Below are 22,942 nucleotides of genomic sequence, written 5' to 3' on the forward strand. Positions count from 1 at the left end.
AGCTCTCTGTTTTCATGAGTAGGATGGACGTATGCTTCAGGGTCCCAGCAGAAAACACACGCTGTGCCCAAACAGGACAGGAGTGGGGCTTAGAAAGGGCCCTGTTTACTCGAGGTGTGGTGGGGGTCGGGGTGTAGCACCACAAAGGAAAGGGAAGTTGACTCTCACCCATGGGACAGGGAAGGTTGTACCACTCCCATCTACACGGAGAGCCTAGTACAAGAGGAGAGGTGGGTAGAAAGGTCTGCATGGAGAGAACTGGGGCATCTGGGCCCAGATAGCTCCAGGACAACTGTGCCGCCAGCTGCTCTCCTCCTCTGCAGTCTCCTCCAGGATCCCCATCTACTGAGCCCACCTGGAAGCCTGAGGGTGGAGCCCTAGTGTCCATCCAGGTGCATCTCCCAGAGTGCCCGGCAGGGCAGAGGAGCATGGGCAGCAATCTGGAGGAGCAAAAGAAATCAGGCACAAGTACGTTTGCCAAAGGGCAGAGACACTTCCTTAATTCATAGCTTGCTAGAGTTAGGAGCATTAACAACAAAAACAAAATGTTCCTTGCCTGTAAATGGGATACTCATAGAATGACGAAATAAGGTCAAGTCACTCCAGGACCCTGACAACAGAAAAGAGCACTGGAAGAGGTTGAACTTCGTGGGTGGGTGGCAGAGGGTTCATGGGCTACACCGAGGTACTTTCCCCAGTGGTACTGTCCCTAATTCACCTTGCCTGATGGCCTAGATTCAAGGTTAGCAGCTGCCATGCTGTCCCACCTGGGAAAGGCCGCAGCCTGCTGTGCTCTACTTAATCCTCCCACGACCTTTACCTGTTCCTCTTATCTTGCAGTTTTTGGAAGCATCTTTTTTTCTGGGGCTTTGTGATGGCCAGTAAGGAGGCCTGAGTCTCCCCAGAAGTTGCCCGGCACCTGCTTGCCCAGCCTGCACTCCAGCTGTGGGTCAACTGGGAAGGAACAAAAACGAGACAAGGGACTCCCTTCTGCCCCCGCTCCCAGAGAATGACTCCCTCAGCTGCCTGCCTGCTCTTCGTTAGCTGAGTCTTCCGATGACATGAAGGGGTGGGGTCTTCAGATCAGCCTGTCCTGGAGCAGAAGGTTGAGTTGCAGGAGAGGCCTCGTGTCTGAGGAGCGTGTCTGAGGAGCGTGTCTGAGGAGCGGGGACGCTTCCTCCTTTGCTGATAGGTTTCTCCCATCTCAGGCCTGAGCCTCATCTGAACTCAGAGGCAGGAGCATGGGAAAGGGAGAAATAGGTATGGCTCCAGGTGGGAGGAGGGCCCGGGATCAAAGCCCCCACTTAGCATCACAGTTTGCCTGTGCACATTTCTGTGAATTAGGCAAGCAAGAGATATGTGATTACAGCATTCCCTAAACTCCATTTCAATCACACCCAGTTTCAAAAGGGGTCTAGCAGGTGAGGTGGGACGGCAGAAAGATCCCCGAGTCACAAGCACCTGGAACCTCCAGGCTGGCGCTTTCTGAATCATTTAGTTGGATGAGATCTTAGAAAAACCTTGCCTCACCCTTCCTGGAAAGCCATCGTCACTTCCAGTGGAACAAACCTGTTGCCTTCCAAGGCATCAACAGCTCTCATTGTTAGAAAATGCCGCCTGAAATTTAGCTGAAACAGACTAATGGAGTGCTCAATTCCAAATGAACTTCTCCACCTCATGAAGCAGAATAAGAAAATTGTAAGCCACAGACATCTTGAATTGAGCCTTTGTCAAAATTAAGGTGAGGCTTGATCCCTCAAACTTTAGTAGCAGGAAACTTGGAGGACCTAGTTGCTGCCGACATTGTTAAGCACTGGATTGCTATTAGCATTTGCTTAGAAAGACAAGAGAATATCCACATGTGCAATACATTTTAAGTAAAAATCTATACTTCTTTTGTGTGTTGTCATTTAAAATAATTAGTTCATCAGTTTAATTAGAGCAAACGTGTTTATATAATTTGGAAAGTTTGGGTGTTTGTTTGAATTGTCCCACCGTGAGAACGTGGATGTTTATCATAGGAAATGATACTTGTCAGAGTGTTTGCTGTGGAAATCTGTGATGCTCACTTCAGACTGTGATCTGTGTTTGCCACAGAGGTTTGTTCTAATTCCCCAACCTTGCCATGACTGGCCTGGGGTCATCACCGTGTGCTTATTGAAGAGCCTTGGAAAACCGTATAGACCCATGTAGAGCTGTTCGCACAGGTAAGGACTTTCCTCCTGGTGAAATTTTTTTTTTTTTTTTTCTTTTTTTTGAGGCGGAGTTTCGCTCTTGTTGCCCTGGCTGGAGTGCAATGGTGCAATCTTGGCTTACCGCAATCTCCGCCTTCCAGGTTCAAGTGATTCTCCTGCCTCAGCCTCCTGAGTAGCTGGGACTACAAGCATGCACCACCATGCCTGGTGGTTTTTTTTTTTTGTATTTTTAGTAGAGATGGGGTTTTTCCATGTTGGTCAGGCTTGTCTTAAACTCCCAACCTCAGGTGATCTGCCCGCCTCAGCTTCACAAAGTGCTGGGATTATAGGCATGAACTACCGCGCCACGCCAAAAATATTTTGTAACTATAATAAAGTGACTGTTGTAGATTAACTTTATAGTACAATGCAGATTCTCAATTTCTCTTAACAAAGACTAACGTATATAAATTTCAGTATGTTTTAAAATTAGCCAGTACTTAGTAGGAAGCCCGTACAGTTTACTGTAGCACTTCTGCACTTGTAGTTTAGGTCTATCTAGATGTGTGACTTCTCAGAGGCTGCTGAATATTGACATTTTGCCTGGTAAGTATTCAGTCTCTGAATTTTTATTTCATTATATGCTGGAACCACATTATATTGTATCTGATCACCACATGTTCTGGTATCTGGGGCTTGTAATTTTCTTTTTCCCCTTCATATCTCAGACAATTAATGATGACTATGATAGTTTCTCATTAGAAATACATGCAAATAAATATCATGTCTTTGGTATTAAGTGGCAATTAGGTGAAACAACCTGAAATTCTGCTTTCTGATACCAAGATTGAACTTCACTGAGATTATTGTTTCACTCACCGAAAATATCAGAATACTCAGGGGAGTTATTTTTTTCTTAATGTAACTTTCGTAAAGGAAATGAAAGAAATGTGGAGACTGAAACAGTTCTGTCTGGTGTCTCCATACTGCATGCAGGTTCAATCACATTCTAAGCAAGTTGAGTGTGTTATGATACATTTCACATTTTCTGTGATTTTGTTTGTGCTGAGACCTTATGCAATTACAAAGCAGATTTTTTTACACTGACCTACACTGAGAAAAGAAAACCACCGTTCCTTTCACCTTTTAAACCTTTTCGCCTTTTAAACAGGAGAGTGCCTCAAGTCCCTCTCATCAAGCACAGCAAGGCTTGTGACTTTTTCAAGCACAAGGTGCACCTCTTGTATTTTTTCTTACTGACAAATTGGCTTTAAAGTAAAGTTAGTTCCATATCACACTTGCCCCCACGACTCCAAACCCTGCTTCTCTTGGGATCTCTGCCCACAGGGTCTAACCTCTCCGAAGGTGCAGTGCAGTGCTGTGCCCACACCTAGGCCCTGGGGGCGGGCTCCCTTTGACTTTCCTCATATCCTTCCATCCTCAACACATCCAGATGTGAACACAGCTTCTCCCCAAAGTGCCCCTTCACCATGCCAGTTCTCAGACACCTCGTTTCTTCCCTTGCCTGGAGTGCTGCCCCCACAGCCAGCCCACCATTATTGGTCATGTCCTTGCAGAGGCTGAACAACCCTGCAATCTGTCAAGGATATTGGGGAGGAGCGTGGGCTGTGTAGGCTTTAGGCTCTGCCAGTGTCTGCCTTCTAGGGGTGCCTGGATGTCCTGATCTCCTGAGATGAGATGGTCTCATGGCCGCCTTGATAGATGTAAGAAGTCCTCTGTCCTCCTCGTTCTGCTTCCAACATCCCATAAATGATCCCCTACTGATGTACGTAGCTTCTGTTTTAGGTGGAGGCACAAGTGCAAACATACTCGTATTTGTCAATAACATTGGCATTTTTAGCCCAACAGGTAGCTTTGAGAACTTCTTCTCTTGCTCTCTCCTTTAAGAAGGGATGCTGCTGTTTCTTGCTGTCTGGATGTTCCCCATCCTTCCTCTTACTCCTACATGAAACCTCAAGGGTCTCGGCCCATACATTCTGTTTCCTTATTTCTGGACTCCAGTCCACTTTTAGTTAGTACTGCACAACGTGGCACTGTTTCACACTTTCTTGAACATATTAATATTCCAGTGACTTAAAGGTTAGCACAATACAGTGAAAACCATCCTTTTCTTCTTCTAGCTCTCACCATGCCCACTCCTAAATCCATGCAATGATTCTATGGATTTTTGGATGGCCACCCGAAGACAAAAGCTGGTTTTCCCTTTTGTGGTGCTGGCCTTCATCAGTGTAGGTAATCATCATTTGTTTATTCTCTAATTCACTCATTCATTCAACAGACACTGACTGAGTGCCTCCTGGATGATTAATACTGTGCTGAATTAATCCTTAGTGACCGTATCATTTAATAAGGAAGACAAATAAATAAGTGTTTTGGTGCTATGAAAAGAGTCTGCCCAGAGCACAGAGGAGATACAAAAGGAAGCTGTTGATTCTGCCTGCAGGAACAGGAATTGCTTTATGGAGGTGTCACAGACTTACAGCTGAATCTTGGAAGGTGAGTGTTGTCAGGAGTGGGCAAATGGGAGCCAGAGTTTCCTCAGAGATGTCTGTGATGGCCAAGGTGCTGGCACAGAGTACAGGGCATGTGCTGCGTGTAGACACGGTACAGGAAGTAGGGAAGATGAGGTTGGAGAGAGGGGGCAGGAGCAGCTCCTGTATGACATGCCAGCATCTTAGCTTTTAGCCTGCAAGCAACCTGGAGTGGCATGACCAGAATGATGAGGAAGAACCAAGATTTATGTGAAATTATCTGGGTGGGATGAATACTTGACAGGGAGGCCATTCATCAAGATGTGCATGAAGGATGAGAAGCAGGTTTGGTGGGAGAACTGCAAGGTTGGCTTTGGACTAGCTCCCAGTACCAATGTAACATCAATGAGGGGATATCCAGTAGATGGTGACCCAGAAGGGAGGTGTGGGCTAGAGGTGAGATCTCCTGAGATCAAGAGCACAAGGTGGGTGAAATCTTGGGAGAGAATGAGACCATTTAAAGGAAGTACAAAGGCAGAAAAGAGAAGGGAAAGGGTAGAACCAAAAAGGCAGGGAAAGGGAGGGGAGAAAGAGGAAAAGAAACAAGGCGAGATCTAGGACAGAAACAAACGTGGACACTGGCCTTTAAGAGACCACTAGGGAAAAGGTTTCATGAGAAAGAAAGATCAGAGAAGAGAGAAGAGAAAGGAGGAAGGTGTGACCAATAGTAAGAAACTCACAATATTTAAGGGCAATGTTTTTAGTAAATGTCATTGATTTTGCCGTTGGAGAAAACTGACCAGTTCAAATCAGTGGGCCAGTGGGGTTTGCAGGAATTGAAGAGGGAAAGGTGTCCCCCAGCTCTAAATCCACCTGGCTGATCCCTCCTTGCCCTGATGGTCGATCAGAAGAGAAAGTGAGCTAAATGAAGGGCAAGGGAAGAAAAGCAAGGCAGGAGTTCAAGGAAACACGCCATGAGCGGCGCAGTGAAGCCACAGCAGCAGGAATGTGAAATCAAGTCCCGGGGACTGTGCTGCTGGTTGGAATTTGCTCACTCAGACAATGCATCTGAGACTTCACTTCCATCATCAGATCCTGTCGTATCCAGAGCACATCTGATAACAGAGTCACCTTACAAGGAACTAAAATAATCACCTATATGCCTTCGACCTGCACTGTTCTGGGTGGGTTCTGTTATCATTTGTAGCTGATAACCTGGGTAGAATAGAGTCACAAGTTCAGTTGTCTGCCTAGAGAAAATGAAAAAACAAAACAAAACAAAACAAAAAGCAGTGAGTGGGTGACGGAAAAGTAGAGAATTATTATTTTTTCCTTAGGGGCTTGATCCAAAAAGGAAGATAATAATTATTCAGTATGATATTGGCTGTGGGTTTGTCATAAAAAGCTCTTATTATTTTGAGATACGTTCCATCAATACCGAGTTTACTGAGAGTTTTTAACATGACGTGCTGTTGAATTTTGTCAAAGGCCTTTTCTGCATCTATTGAGATAATCACGTGGTTTTTGTCTTTGGTTGTGTTTACATGCTGGATTACGTTTATTGATTTGCGTATGTTGAACCAGCCTTGCATCCCAGGGATGAAGCCCACTTGATCATGGTGGATAAGCTTTAGAGTAAACACATTCAAAAGCTAGCAGAAGGCAAGAAATAACTAAGATCAGAGCAGAACTGAAGGAGATAGGGACACAAAAAACCCTCCAAAATATCAATGAATCCAGGAGTGGTTTTTTGAAAAGATCAACAAAATTGATAGACTGCTAGCAAGACTAATAAAGAAAGAGAGAAGAATCAAATAGACGCAATAAAAAATGATAAAGGGGATATCACCACCGACCCCACAGAAATACAAACTACCATCAGAGAATACTATAAACACCTCTACACAAATAAACTAGAAAACCTAGAAGAAATGGACAATTTCCTGGGCACTTACACTCGCCCAAGACTAAACCAGAAAGAAGTTGAATCCCTGAATAGACCAATAGCAGGCTCTGAAATTGAGGCAATAATTAATAACCTACCAACCAAAAAAAGTCCAGGACCAGACGGATTCACAGCCGAATTCTACCAGAGGTACAAGGAGGAGCTGGTACCATTCCTTCTGAAACTATTCCAATCAATAGAAAAAGAGGGAATCCTCCTAATTCATTTTACGAAGCCAACATCATCCTGATACCAAAGCCTGACAGAGATACAACCAAAAAAGAGAATTTTAGACCAATATCCCTGATGAACATCGACGCAAAAATCCTCAACAAAATACTGGCAAACCAAATCCAGCAGCACATCAAAAAGCTTATCCACCATAAAGCTTTTTCTTTTTCTCCAGAGTCCTTTTTTCCTATGAGTTTTCTGTGTTCCTTTCTTGATGGTTTTTGTTTCTTCTCTGCTTTTCTTGGTGTTGTTTTCTTCTATTACTGTGCTCACGTCTGCCAGCTAAATATTCTCCATTTTTCAACAGATGAATCAAACGCACATGTAATTTCAGGATTTTAAGGGATCTTAGAGACTAAACAAATACCCTCTAATACTTCAACCTGTGTTTAACATCCCAGTCAAGTGTTTGTTCAGGTGAAGAACCTGAAACTCAAAAAGATTAGGTGATTTCTTTGGATACACTTTGTAGCATAAATGAGATTCGATCACAAATTCTTTAATTCAAACCCAGTCCTCTTGTATATCATCCTGTCGGTGAGTGTTTTAATAAGAGAAAAGGGAAAGTGGGTCTGGGGATCCCAATGGAAGAGGATGAGAATGGAATGAGCTGGTGAACCTTAAGGGGAGTGGATAAAAGTGGAATTAGCAGGGGGAAGGCCAAGGTTGGAGAGAAATGACAGTGAGTTGGGTAAGAGTAGGGGATTTAGAAAAGAGATCAGAATGTTGGGCTTTGTGATAAAGATAAATTAGAGGAATGAAAAACACAGGATGTTGGGAGTTACCAAGAAAGACATGTTGAAGTAGGGGATTTAAGAAAGTCTTGAACAGTTGGCTGCTGTTTTGTTTCTCTAATTGGAAAAACTGACAGACATCAAGGGTTTTTTTTTTTTTTTGTGGCGGGGGAGGGAAAGATGTAAAAAGAACTTCAGCCACTGGGAAGAGTCTTAGAGCAGACAGAACTGTGTATCATCTTCCACTCCAACTTTGGCTACTGGAGGTTGCTGAACTGCATATATCTATGGCCCAGGCCAGGTATCCCCTTTTCTCTGCCTCTTTTCCCTATTAACTGATGTTCTTATATACATGTAGGCTTAAGGCAAGAGTAGGATTTGCTGGCAAATCAGTTATGGAGCTTCACTTGGGTAGTTAGTAACATGCCTATGCAGGAGGTGGATGATCGAAACTACATGTAGCTAACCCTTTAGGAACAGGGGAACAGAGAGCTCCCACCCTTGATTATTTGAGCTCATCCTTTAAGGAATCTTTGCTTTCCTAGGCTGAAGATTTAAAGTTTGGAGACTGTCACGGAGCCTGCAGAAGGAGAATCTGGAAGTGGTATCCCATAGGAAGGAAGATAGTTATATAGTACTTAGGGAAATAGAGGTACAACTACCAGGACTCAGTATGTCAGCTAAACCCATTTATGCCTAGTGTTCCATTATTGGAAGGCTAAGCATGTGGGAGTTATTTATATCCTACCGCTCAAGGTCTTCGCCAAGGTCGGATTTTTCAAATTAAAAAAAATTACAACCTCAGGCATAAATGGGTGAATTGAACTTTCAGTTCAGCCTTCCGAACAAATTTTTGTGAGTCTCTGCCAGTATATTGGCTGACAGTATTTGCTATGGAAGTAAGAGTGTGTGGGCATTGGATATCTCATAGATTTGAAGAGCTGGAAGAAATAGGTCACAAATCTTTTTTAAAACAAAAGTCATATTTTAATTATATCAAGATATATTATTTGACATACTGATATCTGACCTTTTCCTAGATTTTCTTTTTCTTTTTTTTCCATTTTTGTTTTTCTGGAGGGGACATACAGATATAGACTGGGAGATAGTTTTGCTTTTGTTTTCTTTTAAGAAATGAACTTTCAATTTTTTTTTTTTTTTGGTATATTTTTGCTCTAAAGGCTTTCCTGCAGACTGGATACTTTTTTAGGGCATACACCACAGGATGATGGCTTCAATTTTAAATCCAAGGTACAGTGGTCTGGTGAAATTAATATTCTCAGTCTGAATCTATATTTGTATAGTATTTACTCTTAAAATTTAGCAGTGGTTACCTCTCTTTGTTTTATGTACATAATAGAAATTTGGTTAGAGAAAAACGTTTGATAGAAATATGACTAGGTAAATTTATTTTTTTTCATTTGGTAAATAAGAGAAAACTGATAGAGGGAATGCGAACTGAAAAAAAGAATGGGTTGGAAAAATACATAACGGCAGGAAAATTTTATTACCAAAAGCTTCCCCACGATAGAAGAGATGTGAAATTTGGTCAAAGTTTATTGGGATAATGATCCTTACTCTGAGTTTTAAACCGTACTAACTTTTTTTTTGAAGTGGAGTCTCGCTCTGTAGCCCAGGCTGGAGTGCAGTGGTGCAATCTCGGCTTACTGCAACTGCTGCCCCCTAGGTCCTCGTTCAAGCGATTCTCCTGCCTCAGCCTCCTGAGTAGCTGAGATTACAGGCACATGCCATCAAGGCTAGCTAATTTTTGTATTTTTAGTAGAGACAGGGTTTCACCATGTTGGCCAGGTTGGTCTTGAACTTCTGACCTTGTGATCCACCCTCCTTGGCCTTCCAAAGTGCTGGGATTATAGGCATGAGCCACCATGCCCAGCCTAGATGGTACTAATATCTACCTCTTAGGTATGCATAATGAACAAATGTGCTAAAAAATGTGAAAATATTTTGTAAACTGGAATGTGTGTATACAAATATGAGACAAAATGAATCACAGTGGGATTCAGTGCCTTAATAAATATTGCGAGTCTTTTTTTTCTTACCCGTAGTCAGTACTGTCAAGAAAACAATGAGGAAGTAGAGCATTAGGTCTGTGGATTTCCAGTCTGGGGTAGGTTAAGTTTTAGCGGTCTAATACTGGTGACATCCTATGGGAATTGAGTGATTTGTCACCCAAGACCTCCTGATAAGATTGTAAATGTTTTGGCCTTGAAAAAATTTCTGTGACTTTGTCCTAACTATGTGCTAGGCAGTAAGATACTGAATACACAAGATGAGGCCATATACTAGAGTAGTAGAAACATAAAAACAAGGAAACAACAAACACATAAGTCACTATGAGTGCTTCCTGTAAAGAAAACAGAGAACGTTGTATCACAGAAAATTGAGGAAGTTTGTAGTTAGGCCTAGGATGGGAGTGGGAGTGAAACAGTGTAGTCAGAGAAGATCTTTTTGGGTGCTATTTAAGCTGCCAGCTGGAGGCTGAGAAGGAGCAAGACACATGAAATTCTGAAAGAAGGATATTCTGGACAGAGGGAAAAATGGATAACAATTATTCATCATTTTGCTTTTCACATCTTGGAATGACCAGGAAGCAGGAAGTGGGATAATCATCATCATCATCCTTTTTAATAAAATGTGTAGAAAAGAAAATGTCCAAATGAGAATCTGGAATATTTTAGATGCTTTGTGAATAAATGTTCTGTTTATTAAGCTTGCTCTGGTTTTTGAAGTTGTTTCTTAGTTGGAAAAGAGTGCCAGAATATATCTAATATTTGCCAGCTTTTATTTAAACATAACATAAATGAAAGTTTTCTTTACTACTTTGTCATTTTATTCAACCACTTTATATCAGTAAAAACAAGAAATATTTTTTCAAGCCCTGTTTACCTAAATGAAGCAGCTTCATCAGTGTTCTGTTTATACACAACACAGAGTACTCCAAAGTTTCTTATGCCAATTATCTTTTAATAAAAAATTGTGTAATTGGGAATATTTTAAATGTTAAATGCTGTAATAGCAAATATATTGTATTTTTGTAATGCTGTCTTACTTTTGATGCAGATTGCAAAGTAGATGTAGGTCTTTTGAAGTGAATGTCTTGTTGAAATATGCATATAAGTTAATACTTTGCCTGTAAATAGGTTTCCTTTTGCCTTCCATACTTAGTTTCATAGAGTCAATAGTCTAATGAAGATAAAAAGTAAGTTCCATCTAGAGAACAAATGTGAGGCTCTCTAGTGACATGTTTTGCTTTTCAGGTTGGGCAGGGTGGCTCACACCTGTAATCCCAGCACATTGGGAGGCCAATGTGGGTGGATCGCCTGAGGTCAGGAGTTCGAGATCAGCCTAGCCAACATGGTGAAACCCTGTTTCTGCTAAAAATACCAAAATTAGCTGGGCACGGTGGCACACACCTGTAATCCCAGTTCCTCAGGAGACTGAGGCAGGGGAATTGCTTGAACCCAGGAGGCAGAGGTTCCAGTGAGTCAAGATCATGGCATTGCACTCCAGCCTGGGGTCTCAAATAAATAAATAAATAAATAAACAAATAAACGTTTTGGTTTTCAATACCTGCTTCTCTTATTTTTAAGTCTAATTGCTTTTAATATAGGAAATTTGGATTTTTTAAAATAAACGATTAGGAAATATTTGTGCAACTAGTTACTGTTATTTTGTATTGAAACTCATTAGTGGTATATTAATTTTAACAGAATATCTCCAAGAATCTCCTCCAAAAGTGTGGTGGTCATTCATCTGGGCCGACTGATCAGCAGAGGAAAAGGCAGTAAATGGAAATGAAAATAGTAATAAATGTATTTTATTTTAAAAAGCATTTCACATAATTTTTACTTGAAAACATTAGCACTGATGTATGATAACAAGCAAAGGAAGATCACTTACTAAATTCACAGTAAGAAAAAAGAAAAGTGGAAAGGTGATACATTGTGTATTTTAACAGACATCTACAAGAGAGTAAATTGAGAGTGCCACTAAAGGAGCTGAATTAATAGCTCCATTTCAAGATTCTAAGATCTAAGGAAAGTCAGGAAATAAGGAAGAAGAAAAGAGAGAAGAGGGAATGAAGAATGAGAAAGGCAGTAAGTGCAGGGAGTAAATGAAAGAAAAAGAAGGTACATGTAATGGAGGGTGGCAAAACACAATAATTCCTTAGAAAAGGAAGAAAAGGGTTTTAGAAAAGTGGGAAGAAGATAATAGTGGGTTTCTAGCATCAAAACTTGTTAGAGAATTAGAGCAAAATGTTTCATTCTTCCTGTCTTCCTCAGTGATGGAAGAACCTGACCAGGCAGAGCTATGTTTTATCTGCCATAGGTGAGTATAAGCATGTATGGCCATCAACATATGTACACAATTTAATGTCATATATAGCCAGTATAGAACAGAACTTCTTACACTTTAATAAATCATCTGGGTGCCTTGTTAAAAGGCACGTTCTGATTCAGCAGGCCTGGGATTCTGCATTTCTAAGTTCTCAGGTGATGCCGATGCTGCTCATACTTGAGCCATGCTCTGAGTGGCAAGGTCGTAGACTTTTCCTGCAAGGTCATAGACTTTTCCTGTGTGGAAATTGGACAGAAGAGCCACTGGGGAACAGTTCAAGACTAACAGGCTAAGAGGACAGCATGATTTTGCTTTTGTTCGAGAGCACGTTTCTAGCCAGAGGGGAAGTAGAAAGAGATGAAGAAATAGAAATTATAGATGTAAGATACTATTGCTAAAACAAGAGGGGAGACATGGTGGGAGTAATCCATAAAAAATGTAGAATGGGAAGAATTAAGACCACAGATGTAGAAATTTTCACAAGGTACATGGATTGTGAGCAAGGACAGAAGGGAAGTAAAGAAGTTAGCTGGGTGGTTTTGAAGTTTCTGATGAGAAAACATATCCATCCATGTCATGGCAAATGACAAGGTCTCATTCTTTTTTATGGCTGGACAGTACTCCATTGTGTATATGTACATTTTCTTTGTCCATTTGTTGGTGTGCAAATGGGTTGATTTTAAATCTTGCCTTTTGTGAAGAGTGCTGCAATAAACATGAGAAGGCAGATACCTCTTCAATTTACTGATTCCCTTGCCTTTTAGGATATACCTAGTTACCTATGCTGGATCATATAGTAGTTCTACTTTTAGTTTGGGGTTTCTTTCTTTCTTCCTTCCTTCCTTCCTTCCTTCCTTCCTTCCTTCCTTCCTTCCTTCCTTCCTTCCTTCCTCTTTTTTTTTTTTTGGCAGAAGCAAAAAAAAAAAAAAAAAAAAGAAAAAAAAAAAAAAAAAAAAAGAGCTTGGAATGCAGTAGCCTCATCTCAGCTCAGCGCAACCTCTGCCCCCTGGGATCAAGCAATCCTCGCATGTCAGCCTCCCGAGTAGCTGGGACCAAAGGTGTGTGCCACCATGCCTGGCTAATTGTATTCATTATTGGTAGAGACAGGGTTTCACCCTATTGCCCAGACTGGTCTCAAACTCCTGTGCTCAAGCAGTCCTCTGCCTTAATCCTCTGCCTTGGCCTCCCCTAGTGCTGGGATGACATGTGTGAGCCCCCACACCTGGCCTATTTTTAGCTTTTTGAGGACTCTCCACAGTATTCTCCATAGTGGCTGTAGTAATTTACATGCTCACGTGTATGAGGGTTCCCATTTCTCCACATCCTCACTGGCACTCATTATACCCTGTCGTTTGGGTAAAAGCCGTTTTAAATGGGCTGAGACGGTATCTCACTGTAGTTTTGATTTGCATTGCTCTGGTGATGTTGAGTACCTGATGCTGTTCAGTGCTGTTGAGCACCTGTACATATACCTGTTTGCCATTGGATTGCTGTTGGATAGCAGTTCAAGACCTAACAGGGCCAAGGGAAGGTGTTGTTTTGCTTTTATTTCTGAACATGTTTCCAACCAGAGGGGAAGGAACTGAAAGATTATGAAATAGAAATTATTGACGTAAGATACTATTAAGATACTATACTGCTTCATGAAGAGGAAAGAAGTGGTGGGCATAAGACTGGGCACAGTGGCTCATACCTGTAATCCTAGCACTTTGGGAGGTCGAGGCAGGTGAATTACCTGAGCTCAGGAGTTCGAGACCAGCCTGAGCAACACAGTGAAACCCCATCTCTACCAAAATACAAAAACTTAGCCGAGCATAGTTGTGGGCGCCTATAGTCCCAGCTACTTGGGAGGCAGGCAGGAGAATTACTTGAACCCGGGAGGCAGAGGTTGCAGTGAGCTGAGATTGCACCACTGCACTCCAACCTGGGCAACAGAACAAGACTCAGTCTCAAAAAAAAAAAAAAGTATGGGCATAATCCATGAGAGGTATATACAAGGAGAAGAAGGAAGGCCACAGATTGAGAGACTTTTACAAAGACAAGGGGATTGTGAGGGGGGGAAAGAGAGAGGAAAGAAAGAAGTTATCTCAGCTGTTTTGGAGTTAGTGATGAGAACATTTGAGGTAACTTAATTCAGATGGCTTCAGTATGTTTGCATTCAGTCAGGACATTAGATTATCACTGCCCTCAAAAGTACTGGAACTAGGAGGGAATGCAGGAATTGGGGCAAACCACAGCAATTCATTGCTCCACTTTATATCATACATCAAAAATATAGGTTACATTTATATTAGATAATCAAATGAAATTCATTTGAACTAAAGAACTTCCATTGTTTGTGTTAAAAAAGCTAATTTTTAAATTAGATACCTGTTCCATAAAAATACTTTAGAGACTAGCATGGTATACTCGATCACAGTAATTTCAGAAACAAAACAAGTACAGGAGTTATTTCTTGAATAACAAAATGAATGTTTTCAATAAACATTGTACTGATTTTGAAATATAGGTTAGTATAATGAATGTGAAATTTTTATTTTTTGCAATCTTTACACATTGGAAAGGTGCTGCTTGTACATTATTTTACGATGTGTCTTACACACCATCTTGCATGAGTTGATCAAGAATCATTAAGACGGGCCCAAGCTACAGGATACAAGCAGTGTACACATAGCGATATCCCACCTTGGAATTTTTTAAAAAATGTGTATTTATATTAAGTGTTGTTCTACAACTGTCTGAGCTGATCAGTTTGGAACAGTTTATCTGATGAGAAATGAGTAAGTTCGATTGAACTGTCATCACAACAGTGCACTTCCTCAGTTACAGGACAAATGGTTGAATATGATGAACACCTGTAGGGTAATGGTATAAATGAACCTGATGTGTTACAGTAATGACATACCACAGCACTCTCCCATCATCTTTGACATTTCTCCCTTCAGGGTCATGATTGCTCTTCTTATAGAAAATCTTTTTTCTCTTATCATTGGCATATGTGCACTTTTGTAATTTAGTTACAGTCAGTTGAAATATAATCTCACTTTTGACACCTTAACTGCATGTTTTATGAAAGGTATATTATATAAAACTTGTATCTGGGGAAAGATAGAATAAAGGAAGACATCAGATAGCTGTGTGAGTCTTATAAAATGAAAAGAAATTTGTCAGAATAGTAGAGGAAAACATTTCAGATTGGAAGAACAGAGTGTACACTGATGAAGGGGTAAAGAGAATGTCACATTGGAAATTATTAGTACTAAATAACAGGCCTAGTGTGTTGTTACAAAGTACTATTATAAAGTGAAGAAAAATATACAGTGTTACTTTATCTGTTTCTTTTGGATTTTTAATTTTTTTGTTTCTGATGGTTTTGTTCATTGATGCTGGATGGATGAAATTGTGAGTGAACCTACGAGATGATTGTATGGCTTGAATCTGGTGACATCTAGTGTCTTACCAAGTGTTTTGCTGAAGTGTTGGAGAATTGGAAGCATTTCTTAAAGAAGTAAATATTCCACTAGAGATTAAGTTTTATTTAGACTCTCATTTTATAAAAGAAAAATGTTATTTTTTTATTCATGTTTATGAAGACTATAGCTTTTATCTAACTGTTCTAAGTAGTTCATTTTAACAAAATATATGGACTTTTGATTGGAGGGGGAACAAGAAAAACTTCAAGGATGTGAAAATAACCCACAGGTATGTAAAAGTTTAATTTCATATTTCAGGTTTTCTTTGCTTTGGTAACATAGCACAGTTCCAGTGAAATTACTTTTGGACTGGCCTTTTAGAATCCGTTGATTATAATTCAATATTTAATTTAAAAACATTTTAACTCCTTATAAAACTTAAAATATTCTCTGAATCTATAGTGGTTTAATCTTTTCCCTTGGAAATTAAGCCAAAAGTTCCTGAACATTGTTTGCTGTTCATTTTTATAACCTAATATAATAAAGAAGGTAACATCAAATATTGAATTATAATTGTAAACAGTGAAAATTAAGAACAATTTAACAGTGGTGGCTGCTGACTTGGGTTAATGTTAAAGGAGTGATCATTGCCAATGGTTCAACATTTGCAGCTTTGTATTACTGGTCACTAATACTATAATTAAAAATTTATTCTCCATTGTGATTTTTAATTGACTTCAGTATCTATGTTCAGAGAGAGAATGGGGTCATAAAATCAACCCAACTGCCTATCGAGAGAACCAGTGTTTGCAGAAGAGCGCTCTGGTGTTAGGGTACAAACAGTGACTTTCTAACCTACTTTAATATAGGAAATCTGTAACTATTGTTAAGAAATTTTTAATCCACTGTCATTAGTGTACCCTAGAATATATACTGAAACTTGACTTAAGACTGTGGTCTATATATAATACTACATAACACTTATCATATTACAGTATATAATTTGAATTAAACTGACAATTTGGCTTTGTTTCTGATTAGTGTTGATTTAGATATCTATTAACTTAAACTTTGCCTTCTCACCAGTTAGTAATCTTCGGAAAAAAAGCACTCGAGTGTGCACTGTTGGGTATCAGTATTTCAGGTATAGTGAGAGAAAATCTTAAGTGAAGATGCCTTTGTAATACTGCAAATCATTTTTTAATTCATTTTTGGTAAATTAAACACATAATGAATTAACTTTAGTCCAAACAGCTACAAAGTTAAGATTGATGGTTTATATTTTTCCCCATTTTAGGCTAATGCAAGTTATTTTTAAGTTATTAATTACAATCCAATGATTGGGAGTAGATAAACATAGATTAAAAAGTTTAACAGTTAAATTTTCATTTTTTAATTTTTCTTTTTCCATACTTGATTATTTAAAGACAAAGTTATCTTTAAAACATGCACCCTGACAGAAAAGGCCTCTGACAAACAAAACTAGCAAATTAATCTTCCACTTTTTGCATCTGCAAAAAATGTCTCAACAAATGAAAGTAAACAAGTTCTGTAATAGAGAGCATACATCTGTGTATGCAAGACCCCTTTGTGTGCAAAAATAGGAGAAAATGTGTATCAAACAAGGCAAATGATGGTAGAAAAAACTTTAAACCTCATCAAAATTGAGTTAAAGCAGAGTTAGAGTCAAATTTGTAAAGAATCCAAAACTTCTGGCCGTTCAGAGGAAAAGCCACTACAGGAAGAAATGTAAACACAGGAGAATGGCGTGAACCCAGGAAGTGGAGGTTGCACTGAGCCAAGATCACTATCAACTTGGTAAATCTTTATTGAAGGGTAGTTTAGTAGCATGCATCAAAATTTTAAATATGTCATTTCTTTAACCTGACAGCTTTACTTCTGGGACTAGATTCTACAGGAAAATATGAGTTTACACATACACACAAATAGTTAAGGTCATTTATTACATATTATATATATATAATATGTTGCATATCATATATATAACATGCAAGGGGTCAACATCAACATATGTATGTATATGTGTGTGTATATAGTTATTTATTTGTATAAAATAGTATGTATGCATATTTATAGTAAGAACTTTCATTATAGCATTGTCATATCAAAATGTTTGAGATTGTGTAAAAGTCCATTAATAAGGAAATAAATTATCATACAATAAATAATATAGTATGCAATCCTCTTAAAAAATTGAAGTTGCATCTATAGTGTAGTGATTATTTCACCAGGTATGGATTTCTCTATTTAAAGCATTTGGTTTGATAACCCATCTTGTATTAGTCCATTTTCATACTGCTATAAAGATACAATTTGACACTTGCAAATTTATAAACAAAAGAGGTTAACCGATTCACATTTTCTCATGGCTGGGGAGTCCTCAGGAAATTGACAATCATGACAGAAGGCAAAGGATAAGCAAACACCTTCTTCACAAGGGAGCAGGAGAGACAGCCAAGAAGTGCCACACTAGAAAACCATTCGCTCTTGTGAGAACATGCCCACTATCACAGGAACAGCATGGGTCAGGGTCAGGGGTCGGGGTTGGGTTAGGGTTAGGGTTAGGGTTAGGGCTAGGCCTAGGGCTAGCAATAGGGCCAGGGCCAGGGCTAGGGTTAGGGCCAGGGTCAGGGTTAGGATTAGGGTTCAGGGTTCAGGGTTAGGGTTTAGGGTTCAGGTTGGGGTTGAGTTTGGTGTTGGATTTAGGGTTGGGGTTGGGGCTAGGGTTGGGTTAGTGTTTGGTTTGGGGTTATGGTTGGGCTTAGGGTTAGGTTAGGGTTAAGAAATTTCTCAACCTGTCGACCTTTGTTATTGACTGAGCGGGAATTAGAAGAGGAGCCGGGTCCTCTCCACACACCCCAGCAGGTTAGCAGCCCATGTGCCTGTGGAGAACAGCGGTTCCTGTAGGGTCGCCAAGTGTGGATTAAGTCGCTGTGAAATTTCTTCTGAAGTAAACGCACAAGGAGGACGCGTGTGAGCTCATTGGCCGAGGGGCCCTCCCCTAGGGCACGTCCACATACATGGACTTGTGAACTCCGAATATCTGAGCTGGTCTCAGTCAATTTAGAAGGTTTATTTTGCCAAGATTTGGGATGCACGCCCGTGACACAGTCTCAGGAGGTCTTGACGACATGTGTCCAAGGTGGTCGGGACACAGCTTGGTTTTATACATTTTAGGGAGACACGAGACATCAATATATGTAGGATGAACGTTGGTTCCGTCGGGAAAGGCGGGACAAGTCGAAGCAGGGAGCGGGTTTCCAGGTCACAGGTAGGTGAGAGACAAACTGTTGTATTCGTTTGGGTTTCTGAATAGCCTCCCCAAAGGAGGCCATCAGATATGCACTTATCTCAGTGAGCAGAGGGGTGACTTTGAATAGAAGGGGAGGCAGGCTTGCCCTAAGCAGTTCCCAGCTTTTTTCCCTTTAGATTACTGATTTTTGGGCCCTCAGATTCATTTTCCTTTCACAGGCTAAACAGCTTTAGGAACTGAAAGGTTCATGAGGCTGTGAGGAAGAGTCGAGTTGCTCCAGGTGAGCCTGGGCCACAACAGCATGCAGGACCTGGGCACCCACGAGGGGCTCCTGGGAGGGTTCGGGAAAGGGAGCTGTGAACCCTGACTATCTGAGATGGTTTCAGGTGATTGAGAAAGTTCATTTTGCCGAGGTTGAGGACGTGTACCTGTGACAGCCTCGGGAGATCCTGACAACAAGTGCCCAAGGTGGTCAGGGCACAGCTTGGTTTTAGGGAGACATGAGACGTCAGTCAATACATGTCAGAAGTACCTTGCTTCCATCCAGAAAGGTGGGGACAACTGGAAGCAGGGAGGGGGCTTCCAAGGTCACAGGTAGGTGAAAGACAAATGTTACGTTGTTTTGAGTTTCTGGTTAGCCTCTCTAAAGGAGGCAATCGGATGTGCACCTATCTTAGTGAAGAGATAGGTGATTTGGAATAGAATGAGAGACAGGTTTGCCTTGAGCCGTTCCCAGCTTGACTTTTCCCTTTAGCTTAGTAATTTTGGGGTCCCAAGATTTTCTTTTCACAGAGCCTATGACTGGATTTGCATTTTTAGATCCTGCGAGGAGGCTGCTACACACATGCAGAAGTCATGCTGGTGGCCTGGACTCCGAAGGGAGAGAAGTGGATCTGAGAGACATTTAGGAGGTAGGATCGCCAGGGCTTCGGTGATAGTTTGGATGTGGAGGGTGGGGAGGAGGGGTGTCAAGCAGATACTGCTCTTAGATTACCACCTGGGATATTAGGGAGAGTGAGTGGGCTGTTTTTTCTTTGTTAGGCAGAACTTGGTTTTGTGGTGCAGTAGCGTGCCTCAAACCAAAAGCCTGACTTCCTCGTACAGGCCAAACCCCACATGGCCGTTCCTGTGACTGCCAGGCCACTTTGAGGCTGAGGGAGATGGTTTTGTCTGGCCTCTGCCCTGCACGTGTTTGCGAATGACTTCTCTGTGTTGGCAGATTTGGGGGTCCACCAGATAGGATCCTGTGAAGACACCTCAAAGGTCTTTAGTCCAATTTATAAAACATCTTTTTGTTCATTATATCATTTCCACAATCAAAGACGAATAAAATATACAGAGGTTTATTTAGTGAATAAGGTTGATGGTGCACCTGTGCTAGGCAGTGTTTTAGTTCGTTGAGACACCAAGGAGTTGAGACAATCCTTTACCTTGGAGTTGTGTCTGTAAGTCCTGCTGTTGAGAGCTGTGTGTGTTAAAATGTCTGATTTGGGCAGGTGAGATCTGGGCCGTCTGTAAGGTTAGGTGAGAGGAGGTTGGTGTCCAGCAAGTATCCAGTGCCCCATCAACATCCCAGTTCTTGTCCACCAATCTGCCAGTTCTAGGACTGATGCGGAGGCCCTCAGAGTGACTTCAGAGGAGAAGTAGTGTGCTCTGTGGCTGTCTGTTTTGGAGTGTAAATTGTAAATCCTCTGCAAACAAGAAGTTGGAAACAAGTAGCGTTTCAGCTTGAGTTTCTTGTAAATGGCTTGCAGTCATATGAACCGGAGCATGTACACCACAGGGCAGCACGAGGGTCCCTCTATCACCGTTTCTCCCAGGGGCCTAGGTGGGGATTTAAACAGAATACTGTGTGCAGCCTCATTGTGTGAAGGTCCAGTGCTTTGTGTTGGAGTGTCATCAGGGAAGGGCCCCTGCCTTCGAAGGCTGCTGCGTCTCGCTCTGTGATAGGAGGCACAACGTGGCCTTGGTCTGACGGAGACCTTGGGTGCCACAGCTCACTTCTGCCCTGATCAGCCTGATGCAGGCGCTGGGCCCTGGTTCTGGAGGTGAGAATACACCCTGGGCTTCCACTGCATGGCTGCGCTGTGCGCATTCGGGTGCTTATTCGGGGACTGATACGGAGTCCTGTGCCAGATGCAGTGGTGCACACCTGGGAACCCAGGGTCTGCTTCTACTGGAGAATCTGGACAGAGGTAAAAGGTAAGAAAGGCTGGGGGTAGGGTCAGGGTTAGGGTTAGGGTTGGGGTTGTGTTTAGGGTTATGATTAGGGTTTAGTGTTAGGGGTTAGGGTTTTAGCGTTAGCGTTTTAGGGTTATGGTTAGGGGCTAGGGTTGGGGTTATGGTAAGTTGTTAAAGGTTAGGGTTAAGGGTTAGGGTTGGGGTTAAGGGTAAGGGTTACAGTTTTTAGGGTTAGGGTGCTTGGCAAAATGGGTCCACCCTCTTCCGGGTAACCCTGGCTCTTGGCCCTCTTTTATGTCCTGGCCTGCCCCACCCGTCCCCTGGAGCCCTCTGTTGACCTAAACTCCATGCTGTATGTTCTTACTTATAAGTGGAACATAAGCTATGGTGATGATTCCAAGGCCTAAGAATGATAAGTGGGCTTTGGGGACTTAGGGGGAAAGGTGAGAGGGAGGTGAGGGATATTACCCTACACATTGGGTACACTGTACTCTGCTTGGGCTATGGGTGGACCAAAATCTCAGAAACCATCAATAAAGAACTTTAGCATTTAACCAAAGCCATCTGTTCCCCAAAACTATTGAAATAAAATAAAATAAAATAATAACAACAGATATCTTATTCCTTCTGTAGACCACATGGCCTAGCTCAAGAATTTACTAAATACTTGTAAAATATAAGAATAAATGGAACAACTTGGTAAGCACAGCTCATGCAGAGATGTCCAGCCATTTCAGAAGTGTTAAGGTTCAAAGCAGTGTTCCCTGCGCAGGCCCTGGGGTACCGCATTTTTGGGGAGGCACTGCCATCTCAAGCCTCCTTGTTTATGGCTCATGTTCTAACCCTCACACAGCACATGCTTGTCTTTAAAAGCATCTAGGTGAAATAAACCACATGTTAATCAAGGTAGAATAAGTGGGCAATTAGAGAACCCACATAATTTAGTTGTATAATAGTAAACTTCTGCTGCATATTTAAAGGAAAATAGACAAGATAATCTTTTTTATAAAAAGTGCAAATTACTCCACTGTTTCTAAATACTCACTGCTAAAACTCCACACTGAAGCACTGCCCAGAATGGTGGCCCGTGAAGTGTTCTCAGTCTGGGACACGTTATTCCTCTTCTGTAAAAACTGCACCACTTTCAGACAGACTCTCAGGCAAAGACACAGAAAATTATCTCATTATTAGATTCGTGATCTTTTAGAGGTTTCCTATAGCTGAGGTCATCTGAGCCAGTAGTTTTCAAAATGAGTTGATGGCTTCATATCCTAAAATGTTGCATTTAAATTCTAGTTAAAAATAGTTTACTGTATTTTTCCATTCTAAGACAGACTTTTTTTATGCTTTACTTTTTCTGGAATTAGCATGCATCTTACAATTGATACACTGCATTAAATATGATGAGATCTCTTCTGTTCTTCTAAAAAATTATCAATACATTTGTGATGAATATTGATTTAATAGCATCTCAGAATTTAAGACATCCAGGTTACAATCATTAACTCTTCTACAATATTTAGATACAAGAAGGTCATATTTCTTTCTTTTTATAAGTCAAATTATATCTAGCAGAAACTCACATGTGTGAAGATATGGAAGATTCCAAATCACGGGGTTCCTCATCATATATGTGCCAGACACTGGAGGCTGGGATGGTGGCACTTCATGCTCCTCACCTTCCTGTCTCACTACTTTTCCTGTGACTGCCAACTGCTGGCCCTTTACCCTGAAGGCGGTGAGAGGACCACTGCCCCTGGCACTGGGGAGGGGATGCTCCTCACGGCACAAGAAGTACCAGGAAGGCAGCCGTCACATGCCGGAACCTCGGCCACACCAACCACATCTGGGGAATTGCATGTGGCTAGGGCCTAACCCATTAGGAATGCTACTGTTCTGGGAATATCTCCCCGGTATCTTCATTTTGTTTTTCCATTGGCTAGTCCGGTTTAACCCCTCAGATGATTCTAGATCTCCCCTGAAAATACCTAGGTGAGAGTTATCCAGGCAAATTCTCTTTTCCTCCTTTAAAACCATAAAGGCCGTATGTGTGTGTGTGTGTGTGTGTGTGTGTGTGTGTGTGTGTGTGTGTGTTACAGAGAGGCCTAATCTGCAAAAGCACAGCTTGGCCTTCAGGAA

General features: G+C 41.3%; 1 pseudogene; it reads left to right on the forward strand.

Annotated features, from left to right (window-relative positions):
• The first annotated feature begins 5,640 nt into the window (after positions 1–5,640).
• The window catches only part of LOC105521109, a 39,702-nt pseudogene continuing 22,400 nt past the window's right edge, over positions 5,641–22,942 (forward strand).

Source organism: Colobus angolensis, unplaced genomic scaffold (assembly GCF_000951035.1).
Source record: "Colobus angolensis palliatus isolate OR3802 unplaced genomic scaffold, Cang.pa_1.0 Scaffold396, whole genome shotgun sequence".
Lineage (NCBI taxonomy): Eukaryota > Metazoa > Chordata > Mammalia > Primates > Cercopithecidae > Colobus > Colobus angolensis.